Source organism: Triticum dicoccoides, chromosome 1B, assembly GCF_002162155.2.
Source record: "Triticum dicoccoides isolate Atlit2015 ecotype Zavitan chromosome 1B, WEW_v2.0, whole genome shotgun sequence".
Taxonomy (NCBI): domain Eukaryota; kingdom Viridiplantae; phylum Streptophyta; class Magnoliopsida; order Poales; family Poaceae; genus Triticum; species Triticum dicoccoides.
In genome coordinates this window covers 159,242,798-159,263,215 of record NC_041381.1, presented here as the reverse complement: position 1 = coordinate 159,263,215, position 20,418 = coordinate 159,242,798, and positions in this window count along the sequence as shown.

Genomic DNA, 20,418 nt, shown 5'->3' with positions numbered 1-20,418 from the left:
CGCAACCAGATGCTGGAGCCCTGGAGCCAGACGCCACCGTCGACGATGAACCCTACTACACCGGAGGTGCCTACTACTACGTGCAGCCCGCTGACGACGACCAGGAGTAGTTTAGGAGGATCCCAGGCAGGAGGCATGCGCCTCTTTCGATCTGTATCCCAGTTTGTGCTAGCCTTCTTAAGGCAAACTTGTTTAACTTATGTCTGTACTCAGATATTGTTGCTTCCGCTGACTCGTCTATGATCGAGCACTTGTATTCGAGCCCTCGAGGCCCCTGGCTTGTATTATGATGCTTGTATGACTTATTTATGTTTTAGAGTTGTGTTGTGATATCTTCCCGTGAGTCCCTGATCTTGATCGTACACATTTGCGTGCATGATTAGTGTACGGTCAAATCGGGGGCATCACAAGTTGGTATCAGAGCCGACTGCCTGTAGGAATCCCCTTTCCAACTCCTTGGCCGAAGTTGAGTCTAGCCATTGCAAAACTTTTACTAACTTGGCTGTGTGCCTTACGGGCCCACGTCGCCATTTGGTGGTATTAGGATCTTTTATTCCTCGACCTATACTCTGGGACTCTTATTTCTCTTCTATTCGGGTTAAATGAATTTTACTAAATCTAACATTAGGATCTCGTAACATTTTCACCCGGAGAGCCCCTTATTACTGATGATCGTCTGCTGCACCAGAAGACCCTGAAGATACTCTCCGCTGTTAACCCGAGAACTTGTGTTCATCGCGTTTGCAATTCACCTTCCACCGCAAACCCTTATGGATAACTACTTGCATTTGTTATTCTTACATCCATCCCCAGTGGTCTTGTTATTACAAGATACCCTGAAAAACTCGTCGTGGTTTCGATAATCCCTTGAGCTTGCTGCCTTGCTGTTCTTGTCACTTGAATACCCCTACGGTTAATTCTCGCATTATCGAGTATCCGCCCATCCCCCAGTTGTTCATGTGTTACACAAAAGTCTTCGAAATACCACCCGATATTCCGAAAATCCTCAGCAACCTATTGCTCTGGAATTTCTTGTTTGCTTTCATTATGATTAATCCCATAAGTATAGAAATCTTATTGACATTCCTTGTCATTATCATTTTGAGTCTGTTGACTCAATATGTTTGCGAATACACACAATCATCATTGATCCTTATAAATTACTTTCCGGCTGAGCTGCCATTTTTTTTTACTGGAATTGGTTCTCGACCAATCCAATTGTCTTTGATTGTACCCTACGGCTATTCAACTTATCCACCCCTAATCAGAGCATTGCTTCTGATCCCTTGATTTGGAAATCATAATTCCTTTGCATTTGACAATTGAGTTAGTCAGTTGTTTCTATAATCTGCTTCCTCTAGTTGAGTACCGATGCTCACGTCAGATCCCTTGTGGACCACCAGATCCTTTGTTGGATTTTATCTGACAACGCCCTTCATATTCAATAAACTTGTGAGCCTTTTCTCGGATACATAATGCCTTTGGTAAATTGTATCGTCTGCTTTCTCAACCATGCTCTGCCTTCGAGCTTGAGTTAATTACTTCTAAAAGATTCTGGTATAGGATTCTAAGATGCCCCGATGGGTTGAACCTATGCCTTCCTTAATTTGTGTGACCTCGAAATTTATGCGGGTTATACCCTGCTGACGCTTCGTCAGATAACTTTTCAACACTACAACTTCGAAAAGGGGGAGGTAAATGTAAGGTTATGCATTGAAGAAGTGGGAGTCGACCTTGAACTTTGTGTTCATGCCCATGGACACGATGTAGATCTTATCATTAAAGCTTCTCTTAAATTAATCACTCCCTTGGTATAAGTTCATATTGTATCTGGGGTCTGGCCTTTTGCAATTGTGATTTCGACCATGTTCTCTTTTAGGTACCGTTTCTTGTGCAAGTTTAAGCACTTGTCTTCTGCAGAGCAATACCCCAGTCCAACCTCTACTTTGATCTGTCGTCGAGTATTACCCCCTGGTATCTCGAGGATACCACGGGATACATAACTTCTTATGAGTTCTTCATCAACTGATATTCTTGCCGATTCCATTTTTCCAACGGGTTCTCAGTTGTTAGAACCCCTCAAGGACACCGACAACTGAATTGAGTCTGCACTATGATTCAACAACTCTTGGTAACCTTCATTACTTACGAGTCTGAACTCGATCACGTCATTCCGAGCCTACTTGGCTATATCATTATCGTGCCAAATTTTAACTGTGATACCTGGTCCTTCTTTCCGGAGCACAATTTCGACGATGGGCTAAGCTTACGTCGATCTTCCTTGTCTTATTGTTTCACCTCAAACAACAAACTTGATTTCAAGTTTGTGTCGCACCCATGGTTCCAATAACCTTTCACTTCATCATTCGTTTGACTTGATGTCATCGCCGACCGATTACATCTCCATGAAACCTCTCGACAGAAATTGTCATGATCATCATCAACATTTCGAGCTCCTCAAGGATATCAATTGAATTCCTGATGAGAAATACCATCCTTGCCCTCGATGATTTGTGTTATCATCGACCACTCGATTGCCTTCCGTTCAACACAAACTTGTTCGTGTTTTGTGTTATACCTTGAGATCCTTGCTATCCAGCATTTGTTCTCCTTTACCTTGGAGTATTACCATATTTTATGTCAAGAATGTTGTGAGAATTTCACCACCTCCTAAGAATTCTTGGTATCGTGATACTTCTCACCATCACCATTCTTTCTTGGTCCTCGTGTTGATTCCAACTGGGGTACCAACAAGTGAACGGTGTTGTTTGGATTCTGCACTTCTAGCAACCCTATTGCTTTGAAGTTAATGGTCGGCCGTTCGTTCTTAGACTATTGATTATTGAATCACCATTCTGACATTGGTCATGCAACCCAACCCATATTTTGGGCGCACCTTTCAACCAATGTTTAATTGTGTATGTTTTCCGTGAGCATACTTCCTTATATCATTTGATCTGACAAATGTTATCTCCTTGTTCACTTAATTGTGGAAATCCATCTTTTGTTAATCTCGATGAATTATCGCTGATTCCATCAGCCACCTCCTCATCCTATCCTTAATTTAATAATGAACTCATGTTTTGGAAATTGCTCCCATGGTTCGTTTCCCGAGAATCTTACCATGTCATCTCGTCAATTTGCGTTGCACCTTTTCTTCTCAGGTATCCTAAGTCTGAGGTATCCTAACACCAACCGGATCTGAATCTCGGTCAGATATGATGGTTGGGACAACTTTCCAAGAGTTATGATGTTGGTCCTTTGATGACCCGGTAACATGATGTCATGCCTAGCACCCCCCCCCCCCTGGGTGGAGGACCTATTGTTGTAGTATCCTTTTTTAGCAAGTTTAGCCATTCTTCCATGAGGAAATTGTAAGACTTATTCTACAAGTTATTCCTGATGGATCCTTCATGTTTCTAAAGTCGGATCTTCACCTGAAGACCCTGTCAATGCTATCTCGAAGCATGTCAATGGTACTCCGATTTTCAACAGGAACATTTGAAGCACCATGCTAAATGTTGTTGAAATTAACCAAACACCGTTGTATGGGTAATGTCATGAAATTTCTTTCCCCTTTCCTAAAGAGCTTTATTATATCCTGCCAAGGATATCATGCTCTGCTTGTCCTTGGGGAGGATATACCCCTGATATGTGTTAAACACATTTTCCTTTCCATTATTTGGTTTGACCTTTCTTGTGATCTATATGATCTAAGCAGTAATATTCTCCTGCTTATGTGTATACCTCGGTGTACAATTCTGTCAGCAAGACCCTGTTACTGTTGTTGATGACATTTCGGTAGCCACCGATGGACGGGAACCTTGCCTATTGGCCCGCCTCGTTCAACGAGCAGGAAAATGGTTCTCTTCGTCCCTCGCCCTTGGTATCGATGTTGTTGCCGACATAACTGACAGACTATCCTCTGACATGCCTTGCTTGCACGATCGTGCAAGATGTCACTGACCTTCCTACTTTTAACCACATGGTGGGCCCATAACCCACAGTTCCACGGGATCGAAACCTGACTCTCCGGTACCCCCCTGTTTCCAAAGTTATTCCTCATGCGAGGCGTCATAAGTAATTCACAGGCCACCTGCCTAGTGATCTATTGTGGTATCAGACGCTATACTTACTCTCGCCGCTCTGAACCCCTATCTCACTCTGGTTCAGACTTCGAGCAACAATCTATCCTCTTGGAACCTCTTATGGTACCTTCATACCTTACTCTCGATGTATTTTATATGTTCAACTCGAGAGATAATCTTATGCTTATTCATAGGTTAACCCCAGATGGTTTCCCTCATAAACATTCTGTCGTAACTGAGCTGCCCCTTACCTATTCGTAAGTATGTTGGAGTGCCTGAAGAAAAGGACGACTTCACCATAATGACCTGAAGCAGAGAAATGAAGACATCAATATAATGGATCGACCACTTCGAGAAGAGCAACCAAGATCGAGAAGATTCGTTAGAATTTCGTAACCAAATCCCTTCCCCCTTACTCCCGCTCCTAAATCTCGGGACGAGATTTCTTGTAGTGGAGGAGAATTGTGACGCCCGGGTAATCAAGCTACAGTAACCCTCTGGTAATGATGCCACGTCACCTCAATTATTGTTGATAATCTCGTGTTAGCTCGGAACCGAACCAAATTCAAATTTGAATTAAAGTCAAAACAATTAAAGTTTTCAAAAGTCAAAACTAAATTGTTCCTAATGTGTCTAATAATCCATAATAAATGCTGGTGAAGAAATCATCTCTTAATAAAATACTTAAATGCACTAAATAAACTAAAACAATAGCAAAAACAATTATTTAAATGCTTTAAAATGATAAACAATTACAAACTAATATATTTAGGTGCCAAGTTAATTGTGATAGTGGTATAATTCCTATTACCAATTTAGGGATCATTTTTGTACTTCACAAAACTAAAATACAATCAGGAACAAAATAAAACAGAAAAGAAATAAAATACATAAAAGAAAAAAAAACAGAAACAACAAAAAGAGAGGAAAGACCCTCCCTGGCCGTTCGGCCCAGCTAGGCTACCAGGCCCACCTGGCTGGCCCATCCCGCCTCCCTTATCCCCCCACACACCCACCGACACACCCCCACACCCCCCCGCAAAATATCTCTCCCCCTCTCCCCCGATTGGATCGGGATCGAGGGAGGAGGCCCTCGTCGCCGTCCGTCGCCGCCAGGACCGCGCTGACGCCCGGAGCTCGCCGCCCCACGCCAGGACGCCGCCACCTCGCCGTCCTTCTTCCACTCCGTCGCTCGTCCCCGTCGGCCTCCCCAAACTTCCCCGAGCCCGCTGCCCATGCCCTACTTCCCCTGTGAGCTCCCCCTCTCCTCGTCCGTCGCCGCGGTCACCGCACTCAGCGCCCGCGCTCGTGGCCGCGCCACACGCGCCCCGGTCCTTCTCCCCATGCCCGCGCGCCGCGCTCACCCGCGGTTCTGCTGCAGCTGCTCCTGGCACCGCCTGAGTTCGTGCTCAGCGCCACCGGCCGGCGCGCCCCCTGGCCTCACCACGGTCGCCGCTCGCGCCGGCTGCGCCCCTCACCTGCATCGCCCGGCGGCCGCACCCCATCACTGCTGCTGTGCCGCCCCTCCTCCGCCACTACTACCGCGCCGTGGTCGCCCTTGCTTCGCCTTCGCCGCTCCGCGACCGGCTCCCCCGGGGCTCGGCCTCTGCCCCGCGGTGCCGCGGCCCACACCTGGCCATGCCCACAGCCGCCTGGCGCGCCGTCGTCCTGCTCCCCGCCGGCGACCGCCCTCGCCCCGCGGCCATTCCCTGCGCCCAGGCGGGCTTCGCCCCGCACGCGCCCGCTACACAGCCGCCCGTTTTGGCCCCCTGGGCCACTGACCCAGGGGCCCCACGCCCTTTTTTTTCTTTTTCTTTCTAAAAAAAAGAAGTAAATAAATAAAAAGTTAATCAATAATTACAATATTTAATTAATTAAGGATTTAATTAAGTTAATTAATCATATTTAGATTAATCTAATTAGTAATTAACCTAGTCAATTAACTAAACTAATTAAACCTAATTAATTAGTCTCAGACTATGACAGGTGGGTCCCACTGGACCCACCGGTCAGGTTGACTCTGGTCAACGGACCGTTGACCGCTGACGTCACCTCTACGTCATGCTGACGTCACCAGGCACTGTTCTGGATAATCCTGAATTAAAATAATTAAATAAATCCTAAAAATGAATTAAATCTTTTAAAATCAATATAAAATAAACCGTAGCTCGGATGGAAAAACTTTGTACATGAAAGTTGCTCAGAACGACGAGACGAATCTGGATACGCAGCCCGTTCGTCCGCCACGCGTCCCTAGCATAGAGAACTTGCAACATTTCACCTCCGATTCATCTGTCCAAAAACACGAAACACTGGGGGTACTTTCCCGGATGTTTTCCCCCTTCACCAGTATCACCTCATACCGCGTTAGAACACGTCTAGCTCTGCTTGTTGACCTGTTATGCACTTGCTTGCTATGTATTTACTGTTTCTCCCCCCTCTTCTCTCCGGTAGCCCCCGTGACGATGCTGATGCCCCTGTGGACGACTACGTCACCGACGACCCCTCCTTCTTGTCTGAGCAACCAGGCAAGCCCCCCCTTGATCACCAGATATCGCCTACTCTTCTCTATACTGCTTGCATTAGAGTAGTGTAGCATGTTACTGCTTTTCGTTAATCCTATTCTGATGCATAGCCTGTCATTGCTGCTACAGTCATTGATACCTTACCCGCAATCCTAAATGCTTAGTATAGGATGCTAGTCTTCCATCAGTGGCCCTACACTCTTGTCCGTCTGCCATGCTATACTACTGGGCTGTGATCACTTCGGGAGGTGATCACGGGCATATACGATATACTTTACACAGTTACATTACCTGTGATACTGTTCGGAGTTGGGGGCTGAAGGGGCAGGTGGCTCCATCCCGATAGAGGTGGGCCTGGGTTCCCGACGGCCCCCGACTGTTACTTTGTGGCGGAGCGACAGGGCAGGTTGAGACCACCTAGGAGACAGGTGGGCCTGGTCCTGTTCGGCGTTCGCGGATACTTAACACGCTTAACAAGATCTTGGTATTTGATCTGAGTCTGGCTACGAGCCTATACGCACTAACCATCTATGTGGGAGTAGTTATGGGTATCCCAACGTCGTGGTATCAGCCGAAGCACTTCGTGACGTCAGCGACTGAGCGGCGCGCGCCGGTTTGGACTGCGTTAACGCAACTTCCTTTGTAATGGAGGTTGCTAGGTCTGCTCACCGGCCGCGTACGCAACGTGCAGGTGTGCTCAGGGCGATGGGCCCAGACCCCTGCGCGCTTAGGTTTAGACCGGCGTGCTGGCCTCTCCGTTGAGCCTAGGTGGGGCTGCGACGTGTTGATCTTCCGCGGCCGGGCATGACCCAGGAAAGTGTGTCCGGCCAAATGGGATCGAGCGTGTTGGGTTATGTGGTGCACCCCTGCAGGGAAGTTAATCTATTCGAATAGCCGTGATCTTCGGTAACAGGACGACTTGGAGTTGTACCTTGACCTTATGACAACTAGAACCGGATACTTAATAAAACACACCCTTCCAAGTTCCACAGACAACCCGGTGATCGCTTTTCTACAGGGCGACGAGAGGAGGATCGCCGGGTAGGGTTATGCTATGCGATGCTACTTGGAGATGCTGCTTGGAGATGCTACTTGAAGATGCTACTTGGAGGACTTCAATCTACTCTCTCCTACATGCTGCAAGACGGAGGCTGCCAGAAGCGTAGTCTTCGACAGGATTAGCTATCCCCCTTTTATTCTGGCATTCTGCAGTTCAGTCCACCGATATGGCCCTTTACACATATACCCATGCATATGTAGTGTAGCTCCTTGCTTGCGAGTACTTTGGATGAGTACTCACGGTTGCTTTTCTCCCTCTTTTCCCCTTTCCCTTCTACCTGGTTGTCGCAACCAGATGCTGGAGCCCTGGAGCCAGACGCCACCGTCGACGATGAACCCTACTACACCGGAGGTGCCTACTACTACGTGCAGCCCGCTGACGACGACCAGGAGTAGTTTAGGAGGATCCCAGGCAGGAGGCCTGCGCCTCTTTCGATCTGTATCCCAGTTTGTGCTAGCCTTCTTAAGGCAAACTTGTTTAACTTATGTCTGTACTCAGATATTGTTGCTTCCGCTGACTCGTCTATGATCGAGCACTTGTATTCGAGCCCTCGAGGCCCCTGGCTTGTATTATGATGCTTGTATGACTTATTTATGTTTTAGAGTTGTGTTGTGATATATTCCCGTGAGTCCCTGATCTTGATCGTACACATTTGCGTGCATGATTAGTGTACGGTCAAATCGGGGGCGTCACACTGTTCCTTAGCCGTGTGCGGTGCCCCCTGCCACCATATTCCTCGATAATACTGTAGCGGAGTTTAGGCGAAGCCCTGCTGCTGTAGTTCATCAAGATCGTCACCACGCCGTCGTGCTGACGGAACTCTCCCTCGACACTCGGCTGGATCGGAGTTCGAGGGACGTCATCGAGCTGAACGTGTGCTAGAACTCGGAGGTGTCGTAGTTTCGGTTCTTGATCGGTCGGGCCGTGAAGACGTACGACTACATCAACCGCGTTGTGCTAACGCTTCCGCTTACGGTCTACAAGCGTATGTAGACAACACTCTCCCCTCTCGTTGCTATACATCACCATGATCTTGCGTGTGCGTAGGAAATTTTTTTGAAATTACTACAAAACCCAACAGCCAGGCCGGCGGGAAGCCGGGAAGTGGAAGCGGGATGCCAGGACCGCCGGAGCGTAGGTCAGGGGCGCAGGCGCGCAGCCGCACGCATGGCAGGGGCTAGGGGCGCGGCCGGACTGGGCGGGCGCAGGACAGGGGCACGGCCGGGCTCCGGTCTGTGGTGGGCGGCGGGCGACCGGCGAAGCCGTGAGGAACGACATCACCACGACGGCGAGGCGGCTCGTCGGCTGGGTGTCGGACAGAGAGTTGCTGCGCGAGGGGCCGAGGGTACTGCTCGTGCTCGATCTGGATCATGACTGCGTTCGTCCCTGGATAGGTTAGTGGGCCTTTTTTTTCCTCTCTGGCCCAATTAGAAATATAGGTATATAACCCGTTTCAAAACTCCAGGGTGGGCCGCGGCCCACCCTGGCCACCCTGTACATCCGCCACTGAAGATACTTATTTCGCAAAATCTAAGCCAAGTAGCCTCCGTCTCGGACGAAAGTTTAAACAGCCACTTGCTAAGGAGACATCTGTTTTTGACTTCCAGATTTTCACATACCTAGACCCCCTTGGTCCTTCGGCCTACAGATTATATCCCATTTTGCAAGGCTATACTTTCGCTTAAGATCATCACTCTGCCAAAAGAATCGAGATCTATAGAAGTCTAGCCTCTTCCTGGCCCCCACCGGGACCTCGAAAAAGGATATATAGGAGAAACATTGTCAGGACCCTGACTCAATGTCACATCGATCTAGCCTGTAACACCTCATATCACTTTGCGGCCTCACGCACGGTATTCCCACGGGTGTCGCCTTACCTTTGCCCGGGACCGTTTGCGCCTTTTGGCTCACGTATATGATGATGTCGCTAGCATCCATATGATAAGGAGCCCGGGCTGACATGACTAGTCGTAAACCCAAATTGGCACAGACTTACAGGGACAGGCATCCATGACCCAGCATCGAACGTGTCGGTCATCAGCAAGTGGGTCCGGGCTGTACCACTGGGCTAGCAGGACTCCGGTAAACCGGGCTGTAGCGGGCTAACAGGGCTCCGGTACTCAATGCGTGACATTTCCCCTAAGGGACAGACACAGGAACGAAGAAGGACACATGCCGGCCAGCCTAAGTGTTCCGGAGCAGTAGCAAGCTACCATGGCTCAGTGGAAACACTAGGAGACATTTCCCGGTAAGAGAGGCTACTAAGGATAAACAACTAGATAGCCAGATCCCACACATACCAAGCATTTCAATAACATACACACAATATGCTCGATATGTGCAAATATAACATGGCATCACAACATGACTCTACAACTCAAGTATTTAATCATTAGGCTCCGAGGAGCGAGATATTACAAACAGGGGTCTCATGACCCAATATTCAGAGCATACAAGTCAAAACACAAGCGGAAGCTATCATGTGTGAGTACAGACATCTATAAATGAAAAAGGCTGAGAAGCCTGACTATCTACCAAATCCTACCGAGGCACAAGATCATAGCTGAGGTAACAAGCTAAACATCGAATTCCACGCGGAACTACTAGTGAGACCGAAGTCTCTCTGCAAAAACATAAAATAGGCAAACGTGAGTACAAATGTACCCAGCAAGACTTACATCAGAACTAACTACATATGCATCATTATCAACAAAGGGATGGTGGGGGTTTAACTGCAGCAAGCCAGCTTTGACTCGGTGGCTATCCTGAACTACGATTGCAAGTAACTCTTTTGAGGTGGCACACACGAGTCCACATATTCACCATATCAATACACCACTATGGATCCGCTCCCGTCTCCCTACGAGAACGCCATCCATAGCACTCACGCTTATCTTGCGTATTCTAGGGTATCCACTTTCACTTGTCTATGAACTGATATAAGCAACCCAGAAGTCCTTCACCGCGGACACGGCTATTCGAATAGATGATGTTAACCCTGCAGGGGTGTACTTCTTCATACATGTTTCCACCACTTAGCGTCTGCACACGACATGTGCTCGGCAGACTTCAAGCGAAAGCCGACGTGGGTGTAGACCACGACCTACCTAAACACTCAAGTCTCTAGTCCAGGTTTATCGCCTATTCGGGTTCCATCCATGAGGAGATCCGGCCGGGGTTTCGCTCACAGCCCCAAACGATGTGAACAGGGTTCCGTGACACCAAACGGGCGCCCGGTATATCCGGCCACGTGCCTACCGTATCACAGCCCACCCCTACGGTCAGCGTTGTCCACGGCCTCCAGCATACTACAAACATCAGAAACTACTTGCAACTCCTGGACAGAGGACTAGGGTGAATAAGAAGTCGAGCGGGGTCATATTTCAGGGCCCAATGTATGGTAGTAGCTGAATCATGGATCGCAAACACAGAACTCAGTTCCTGAGGACGGCTTCAATGAGACAACCCACCATGTACTCCTACATGGCCTCTCACCGCTACCTTTACCAAATCGTGTTCACCACTTAGCTTACACACAGTAGGACATGTTCACACACCTCTGATTCATCCCCGATGAATCAGACCTGACTCAACTCTAAGCAGTAGCAGGCATGACAAACAAGCATGAATGAGTAGGCACATCAGGGCTCAAACAACTCCTACTCATGCTAGTGGGTTTCATCTAATTACTGTGGAATGACAGGTCATGCAGAGGATAAAGGGGTTCAGCTACCGTAGCAAGTAACAGATGAATCGATGTTGTCCTAATGCAGTAAAAGAGAGCAGGAGCGAGAGAGTGGGATTTTATCGGAATGAACAAGGGGGTTTTGCTTGCCTGGCACTTCTGAAGATAATATAGTTCTTCATTGGTGTCATCGAACAATCGTCGGAACATCGTCTACTGAGAGGGGACAATTACCGGCAAACAAGAAAGAACACAATCAATGCGATGCAACAATATGATGCATGATAATGACATGGCAATATGCTGGTGTTTTGAGCTAATGCAGCTGTAAGCCAAATTAATTGAAGTGGAATTCAAACAAGGTTAAACTCCAACTCCAGATGTTCTTTCACAAATTACCCTAATCATGATTCATCCTATTCAGTGAGGTTAACTTGTTCAAACATGCATGATCATGGCATAAACAGATTCTTCATATTTTTCTGATCATTTTTCATATATAAATTATTTCATTCTGAGCTACGGTTGAATTTATATGATTTTTAGAAGTTTGGGGTATTTTCTGAAATTTCCTGAATTAAAATAAATCCAGAAAATCAATTACTGCGTCAGCCTGACGTCAGTGTGACAACAGCGGGTCAACAGGACACGGTCCAGGTCAAACCTGACAGTGGGTCCCGCGTGTCAGTGTAATTAGTTAGACTAAAATTAATTTAAACTAATCCTAAATAGTTAATAGGGCTGGGCCCCACCTGTCATTGACTCAGGAGAGTCAACCAGGGCCCACCCGTGGTCAAGGTCAACGTCGGCTACACCGACGTTTAGCCGCCGGCGAGCCCGACGCGGCGGCGAGAGTGGTTTTGGCCACTCCGATGACCAAATGGGCCGCGGAGGGCATCTAGGTGGAGCTGGGGACGAGCCGAAGATCTTGGTGGAGTTAGCTGGGGTCGGGGTGGCCGGAATCGGCGCTGGCGACGACCTAGGTGGCCGCCGGAGTTCGGCCGAGGTCGAACACGGCGCTGCGGTGCACTAGAGGGGAAACGGAAGGGTGCTGCGGGCTCCTGGGAGGGCGGCGAACTTGGTAACATGCTCGGGCACAAGCTGGGGTGGCCCTGGCCACGGCGGCGCCATGGCCGGCGGCGAGGAGCAATCGGCTCCGGTGATTAGGGCGGCTAGAGGGTGCGTTCCGCAGCGAGAAGAGAGGGGAAAGACGGCAGGGCTCACGTAGATCACGAAGCGATGCTCGGGGTAGCCGGGGGCGTGCTGAGGATGACGAATCGTTGAGGGCAATCGCCGGTGACCGAAGCTTGAAGACGGAGTCGAGGCGGTCGTCTTGGGGCGTCCGGCGCCCGGGGCTTGCTCTAGGAGGTGTAATGGATGGTGGCGGAGCTTTGGGAGGCGTCGGGGAGGCGAGGCGGTGGCTGTGGCCGCGGCGAACGGCGTCGGTGGCGACGGAGGCGCTCGGGCAGAAAGAACAGAGGAGGGGGAGAGCGTTCGGGGGAGAGAGAGGAAGGTCCAGGGCGTCCAGGCGTCGCGCTGGCGTCGTCTAGGCGCGACGAGGGGGAGCCAGGCAGGCTAGGAGGGAGGAGGTGGCCGGGGCGCGTGCGTGCGCGCGTCGGCCGCACGCGCGTCCTCCTGGCAGAGGAGGAAGGCGACAGGGGGGTAGCGGTGGCGGGCTGGGCCGCCAGCTGGAGTTGGGCCAGGTGGGCTGAGAGGTGAGCGCCAGGTAGTTATTCTGCTCTTTCCTTTTACTTATTGTTTTCTATTTTTTTTCTTCCTCTGTTTTGATTTAGTTTAGCAACTAAATCATTTAAATAAATTCTGTAGGTTTTTATGTGGCTTGCTAAAATATATACAAAGCCACTCACAAACTTCCAGAATTGTTGGAGTCATATTTAATATATATTAAATATAAATCCAAAGCAAATAGTTATTGGATTAATTCAAATGGACAAAATAAATATCTCTGTGACTCCAAAAATATTGGTTTAAATTTTACCTCTTACCAATATTTCCATGGAATAACAGGAACATTTTCTTGGACTCATTTGAGAAGATTTAAATATTGGTTATTTTTAGAGGTTTCCTGAGGCTTTTGAAAATTCCTCAATTCAAATTTCATTTGAATTTAAACATGATGCACACATGGAAGCAAGCATAGGTCAGGCCAGAACTAGGGATGTGACAACTCACCCCCACTAAACAAAAATCTCGTCCCGAGATTCATGCGTAGGGTAAGGTGAAGGGGGAACGCAAACTAGCACAATCTTCACGATCCAGGTTGCACTTCAAATGAACGTTGATTCGTTCACCATCATTGTCTCGAAGTCTTGCTCTGAGAACTCCAACTAACATGACAACGAGAGGAAAGGAAAGACCCTAAAAGAATTGTTCTTCTCGAAGGTCGAACAACTCAGGATTAACCCACGGAATGAGACATAGCAACATCTCTCGAGCTAAGAGACGAAGCACACATCCATAGGAATGGAGTGAAGCAGATGACGAAGGTTCACTAGGTAGACAACAATTTCACGCTTAAGAAGGTGGTAATCGATGGTCAACGCAGCGAGGAGTTGAGTTGCCATGATACCACAACGAGGCACCTTAAGGATGGTGACTCGTAGATATATCCCCTTAAGTGGCAAAAAGAATTACCTTTGATTCAGAGGTCATTGAAACTCTTTAAACCAGCCTAAGGCAAATCACAATCGATCATTTGGAGGAGTTCGGTGGAATGACATTCCCGGGCCAGAATGGATGATGTGGATTACCTTGTTGAAGACAACGTAATGGATGAATTTGCTTACCACCGGAAATGGAAGGGCCCCATGGTAGAATGGCACATTGGCGGTGCAAGCTGGGAACAAAATGCAAATGTTGGGAATGATTCTGGTAACTGGGGAAGAACCCAACAATAGAGAGTGAATTCACTGTTTGAAAAGGTCATAGCATTGCCGAGGAAACTGAGAGCACTATACAGTTAATGCCGACGATCAAACCTAGCACTTGCGTGTGCTCTCAAGAACTTGAGCATTTCCATAATCATCAAGATTTTACCAATATCCGTGTCAAGGATCCTGGCAACACAACTTGCTACCATGATGAATGATTATGGATGATGCAGATGGAAAGGAAGATAACACTTTCTCAGATTTCACCCTTGGCGGGGCCAAGGAAATAAAATCTCGATGATCGACCGAGAGACATTTAGCACTCCGCTTCTAATGCTCTCCTTAATGTGCTAGTGTAATCCATTTATTGAAATGGTTTGGTAACCAGACCATCAAGTAAAAGGGTCGGACTTCGGGAGCACAAAAATCCATATGGAACAACTAGGGAGTAGATCCTACGAAATCCTTATGGGGAGGTGGCCAACTTCTTCAATCAAGATACTACAATAATAGGTCTTCCGGCGGGGTGTGTTGGCCACGACATCCACTTTACCGGTTACAGAGTGACCAATATTATAGTTCTTGGGAAATGTTCCAAACCATCATATCTGCCTGAGATTCAGATCTGGTTGGTGTCAGGATATTCCAGACTCATCGAGTCTAGGAAGAAAAACGAAAGTTTGCAACACAAATCGACGAGATGACGTTGCGAGATTCTCGGGGAATGAACTACGATAGTAAGCTCCAAAACATGAGCTGGTTCTGCTACAAACATGTGAACACGTTGTCCCAGACAAGCATGGCCACGTAGTAGTCTCATAATTGAACACTACCGAGTTCAGGTGGGGAACCATCATCGAGGATATCGAAGTCTTTACGCAAGTCCATGGATTAGATCCCAAGCATAGACTTCTTTTCCTTGAACAAGTCAATCAGTGGCTTAGTGTGCTAGGGACACATATAGAATGAAGGTTGCAAGCCTCCAGACTACAGAATACTTCGCACGTGTGCATGACTGATTTGGGATGATTCCAAAGGAAACAAAACAATCTTCCTCGAATTCATGGCGGCAACTTACATCAGATGCACATGAATTAGAGGAAGTCACTACTTTCATCCAAACATAGGCTTCATGAACGGAGCACGAAGGCATTGCTTACAAAGTTTTCAACACTAGGTTGATGTTCAACATGATACATGGGGGGAGACAAAATGCTACTGATGGGCTCAACAGCAACTCATCGGAATTTCCATATCACTGGACTTCCACCATCATGTGAACACGATGATAGCATTGGTCAGACCAAAGATGTAATGGTGTATGCTCGAGGGATCAACCACGAGTAAGACAACATTACGAGCATCGTTGGTATTGATTTGATTTGACGATAGCCCACACTCAAATCAAAGGATTGATAAGACAATAGGTCCAGCAACTGATCACAGGGACCAATCGATGAAGATATCATCTTTCTTCAACACACACTACACAAGAATATCCCTTTGGAACGAACTAAGTCAGGCAAGCTTTTATCTTCCAACTCTCCAAGTTGTTGTCTAGCTTAACCAACTGGCTCAGGGATATCTAACACCGATTCTTGGAGAGAGGGTGGTTCACAAGAAACCAACTTGATCACGAGCTCAACATAACAGTCAGGGGACAACCTGGTAATACTTCCGAGAAGATATTCGGAAAATCACGAACCACCGGTATGTTACTAAGCTCGAGAACAATCTCGCTTTTGAGGGCAAGACGATATGATCAAATGGGTGAGGACTTGACAAGATCCTAACTCATCAATTGAAGGGTGCACCGAAATAAGGACTAGGTAGCACGATCAGTCTTAGAAGGATGATTCAAAAACCAACACGCTAAGAATGAAATTATTGTCCTTTAACTACCAAGCAACGAGGTTGCTAGGAGTATTGATTTCACACATCACAATTCATTTGTTGGTATTCCGGTTGCATCAACACGAAGACCGAGGAATGACTAATGATGGTGAGAAGTATCACTACGTCAAAATTCATGAGAGTTGGTGCAGTTCTCATGACAATTCTGACATAAAGGGGGTAATACTCCAAGGTAGAACAGAACCAAAAGCTGGATTGGCATTTGATCTGCGATATACAACTGCTTTGACCCAATCCTAGATATGGATGAGGTACTGGAGTTTGTTTCTCCAAGTCATTCAGGACAGAATGGCTTGACGGACCACAAGAGTAATAGGCATCGATAAACGAATGCACGCATACTCTTGACTATCAATTGATAGACGAGGGTCAGAATGCAACTAAAGAGAACAACCCAAAGGAACATATAATTTTCTGAGTTGTGGATGCACAGATTAGTATGTCGAATCAAGTTCATCAGGTTTCTTCCGGATAACCCATGTAGGAAAGTAGAACTGGCAGATTCACAATTATGAATGGAGAACTCCTCAAGAGTACTCTAATTGTGATCTTTTGGTTCAAATAACTTCTGCCTGAATGGTTCATAGTATTTGGAAGAGGGAAAATACCATGGACCTCGAGGACTAATGCAAAAATTACTAATTTCCTAAAGGAACTAGCAACACTATCAACATGAAGTAAGTAGAGTGAATCTCGGGTTCAAGAACCCAGAAATAGAATGCCTACTGACTAATAACATCACGGGATGCTTTCAAAAATAATGGCCAGAATCATCACACTGGGGATACAAAAGCATTGCTAAATTGCTAGGTGACTTCCTAAACACCTAAGGTCATAATAATAGCTCCAACATCTACGCCGAGGCAACAAAGTACCTCAACCTACCGATTAGTGTGCTTATTCCGACCAAAAGGGACATCGGAGACGGAAGGAAAGGATTTGCAAATGCATCAGACTGTTTAGAGACCTGGGATGACTTGGACAGCATAACGGCTGTAAATGCTCAAAAAGATTTGAGACATGCTACAAAAATGGTGGCATAGCCACTCAGAAGCACAATACCAAGGTTTCGAGATCAACAGTTAACATACAGAAGTAGTAGAAACTAAACAGAGGCTTAAGTCCAACAATTCTATAAGTCTACGGATTAGTAACACGTGATCCTGATAGAAAGAAGAGAAAGCCTAGTTCCTTAACCCTGTAGGAAAGATAAGATGACTCAGATCAGAAGGGCATAAGGTATAAGGAGTAAAAAGAGCCTTACGTTCCATCCCACAATCAATTCCCTTATATAACTAAAGAATTTCTAGACTCAACTTCGACCAGTTTGGCTTGGTAATCCTACAGGCAGTCAAGCTCTGATACCAACGCTGTCAGGACCCCGACTCAATGTCACATCGATCTAGCCTGTAACACCTCATATCACTTTGCGGCCTCACGCACGGTATTCCCACGGGTGTCGCCTTACCTTTGCCCGGGACCGTTTGCGCCTTTTGGCTCACGTATATGATGATGTCGCTAGCATCCATATGATAAGGAGCCCGGGCTGACATGACTAGTCGTAAACCCAAAGTGGCACAGACTTACAGGGACAGGCATCCATGACCCAGCATCGAACGTGTCGGTCATCAGCAAGTGGGTCCGGGCTGTAGCGGGCTAACAGGGCTCCGGTACTCAATGCGTGACATTTCCCCTAAGGGACAGACACAGGAACGAAGAAGGACACATGCCGGCCAGCCTAAGTGTTCCGGAGCAGTAGCAAGCTACCATGGCTTAGTGGAAACACTAGGAGACATTTCCCGGTAAGAGAGGCTACTAAGGATAAACAACTAGATAGCCAGATCCCACACATACCAAGCATTTCAATAACATACACACAATATGCTCGATATGTGAAAATACAACATGGCATCACAACATGACTCTACAACTCAAGTATTTAATCATTAGGCTCCGAGGAGCGAGATATTACAAACAGGGGTCTCATGACCCAATATTCAGAGCATACAAGTCAAAACACAAGCGGAAGCTATCATGTCTGAGTACAGACATCTATAAATGAAAAAGGCTGAGAAGCCTGACTATCTACCAAATCCTACCAAGGCACAAGATCGTAGCTGAGGTAACAAGCTAAACATCGAAGTCCACGCGGAACTACTAGTGAGACCGAAGTCTCTCTGAAAAAACATAAAATAGGCAAACGTGAGTACAAATGTACCCAGCAAGACTTACATCAGAACTAACTACATATGCATCATTATCAACAAAGGGATGGTGGGGGTTTAACTGCAGCAAGCCAGCTTTGACTCGGTGGCTATCCTGAACTACGATTGCAAGTAACTCTTTTGAGGTGGCGCACACGAGTCCACATATTCACCATATCAATACACCACTATGGATCCGCTCCCGTCTCCCTACGAGAACGCCATCCATAGCACTCACGCTTATCTTGCGTATTCTAGGGTATCCACTTTCACTTGTCTATGAACTGATATAAGCAACCCAGAAGTCCTTCACCGCGGACACGGCTATTCGAATAGATGATGTTAACCCTGCAGGGGTGTACTTCTTCATACATGTTTCCACCACTTAGCGTCTGCACACGACATGTGCTCGGCAGACTTCAAGCGAAAGCCGACGTGGGTGTAGACCACGACCTACCTAAACACTCAAGTCTCTAGTCCAGGTTTATCGCCTATTCGGGTTCCATCCATGAGGAGATCCGGCCGGGGTTTCGCTCACAGCCCCAAACGATGTGAACAGGGTTCCGTGACACCAAACGGGTGCCCGGTATACCCGGCCACGTGCCTACCGCATCACAGCCCACCCCTACGATCAGCGCTGTCCACGGCCTCCAGCATACTACAAACATCAGAAACTACTTGCAACTCCTGGACAGAGGACTAGGGTGAATAAGAAGTCGAGCGGGGTCATATTTCAGGGCCCAATGTATGGTAGTAGCTGAATCATGGATCACAAACACAGAACTCAGTTCCTGAGGACGGCTTCAATGAGACAACCCACCATGTACTCCTACATGGCCTCTCACCGCTACCTTTACCAAATCGTGTTCACCACTTAGCTTACACACAGTAGGACATGTTCACACACCTCTGATTCATCCCCGATGAATCAGACCTGACTCAACTCTAAGCAGTAGCAGGCATGACAAACAAGCATGAATGAGTAGGCACATCAGGGCTCAAACAACTCCTACTCATGCTAGTGGGTTTCATCTAATTACTGTGGAATGACAGGTCATGCAGAGGATAAAGGGGTTCAGCTACCGCAGCAAGTAACAGATGAATCGATTTTGTCCTAATGCAGTAAAAGAGAGCAGGAGCGAGAGAGTGGGATTTTATCGGAATGAACAAGGGGGTTTTGCTTGCATGACACTTCTGAAGATAATATAGTTCTTCATCGGTGTCATCGAACAATCGTCGGAACGTCGTCTACTGAGAGGGGACAATTACCGACAAACAAGAAAGAACACAATCAATGCGATGCAACAATATGATGCATGATAATGACATGGCAATATGCTGGTGTTTTGAGCTAATGCAGCTGTAAGCCAAATTAATTGAAGTGGAATTCAAACAAGGTTAAACTCCAACTCCAGATGTTCTTTCACAAATTACCCTAATCATGATTCATCCTATTCAGTGAGGTTAACTTGTTCAAACATGCATGATCATGGCATAAACAGATTCTTCATATTTTTCTGATCATTTTTCATATATAAATTATTTCATTCTGAGCTACGGTTGAATTTATATGATTTTTAGAAGTTTGGGGTATTTTCTGAAATTTCCTGAATTAAAATAAATCCAGAAAATCAATTACTGCGTCAGCCTGACGTCAGTGTGACATCAGCGGGTCAACGGGACACAGTCCGGGTCAAACCTGACAGTGGGTCCCGCGTGTCAGTGTAATTAGTTAGACTAAAAATAATTTAAACTAATCCTAAATAGTTAACAGGGCTAGGCCCCACCTGTCATTGACTCAGGAGAGTCAACCAGGGCCCACCCGTGGTCAAGGTCAACGTCGGCTACACCGGTGTTTAGCCGCTGGCGAGCCCGACGCGGCGGCGAGAGTGGTTTTGGCCACTCCGACGACCAAATGGGCCGCGGAGGGCATCTAGGTGGAGCTGGGGACGAGCCGAAGCTCTTGGTGGAGTTAGCTGGGGTCGGGGTGGCCGGAATCGGCGCTGGCGACGACCTAGGTGGCCGCCGGAGTTCGGCCGAGGTCGAACACG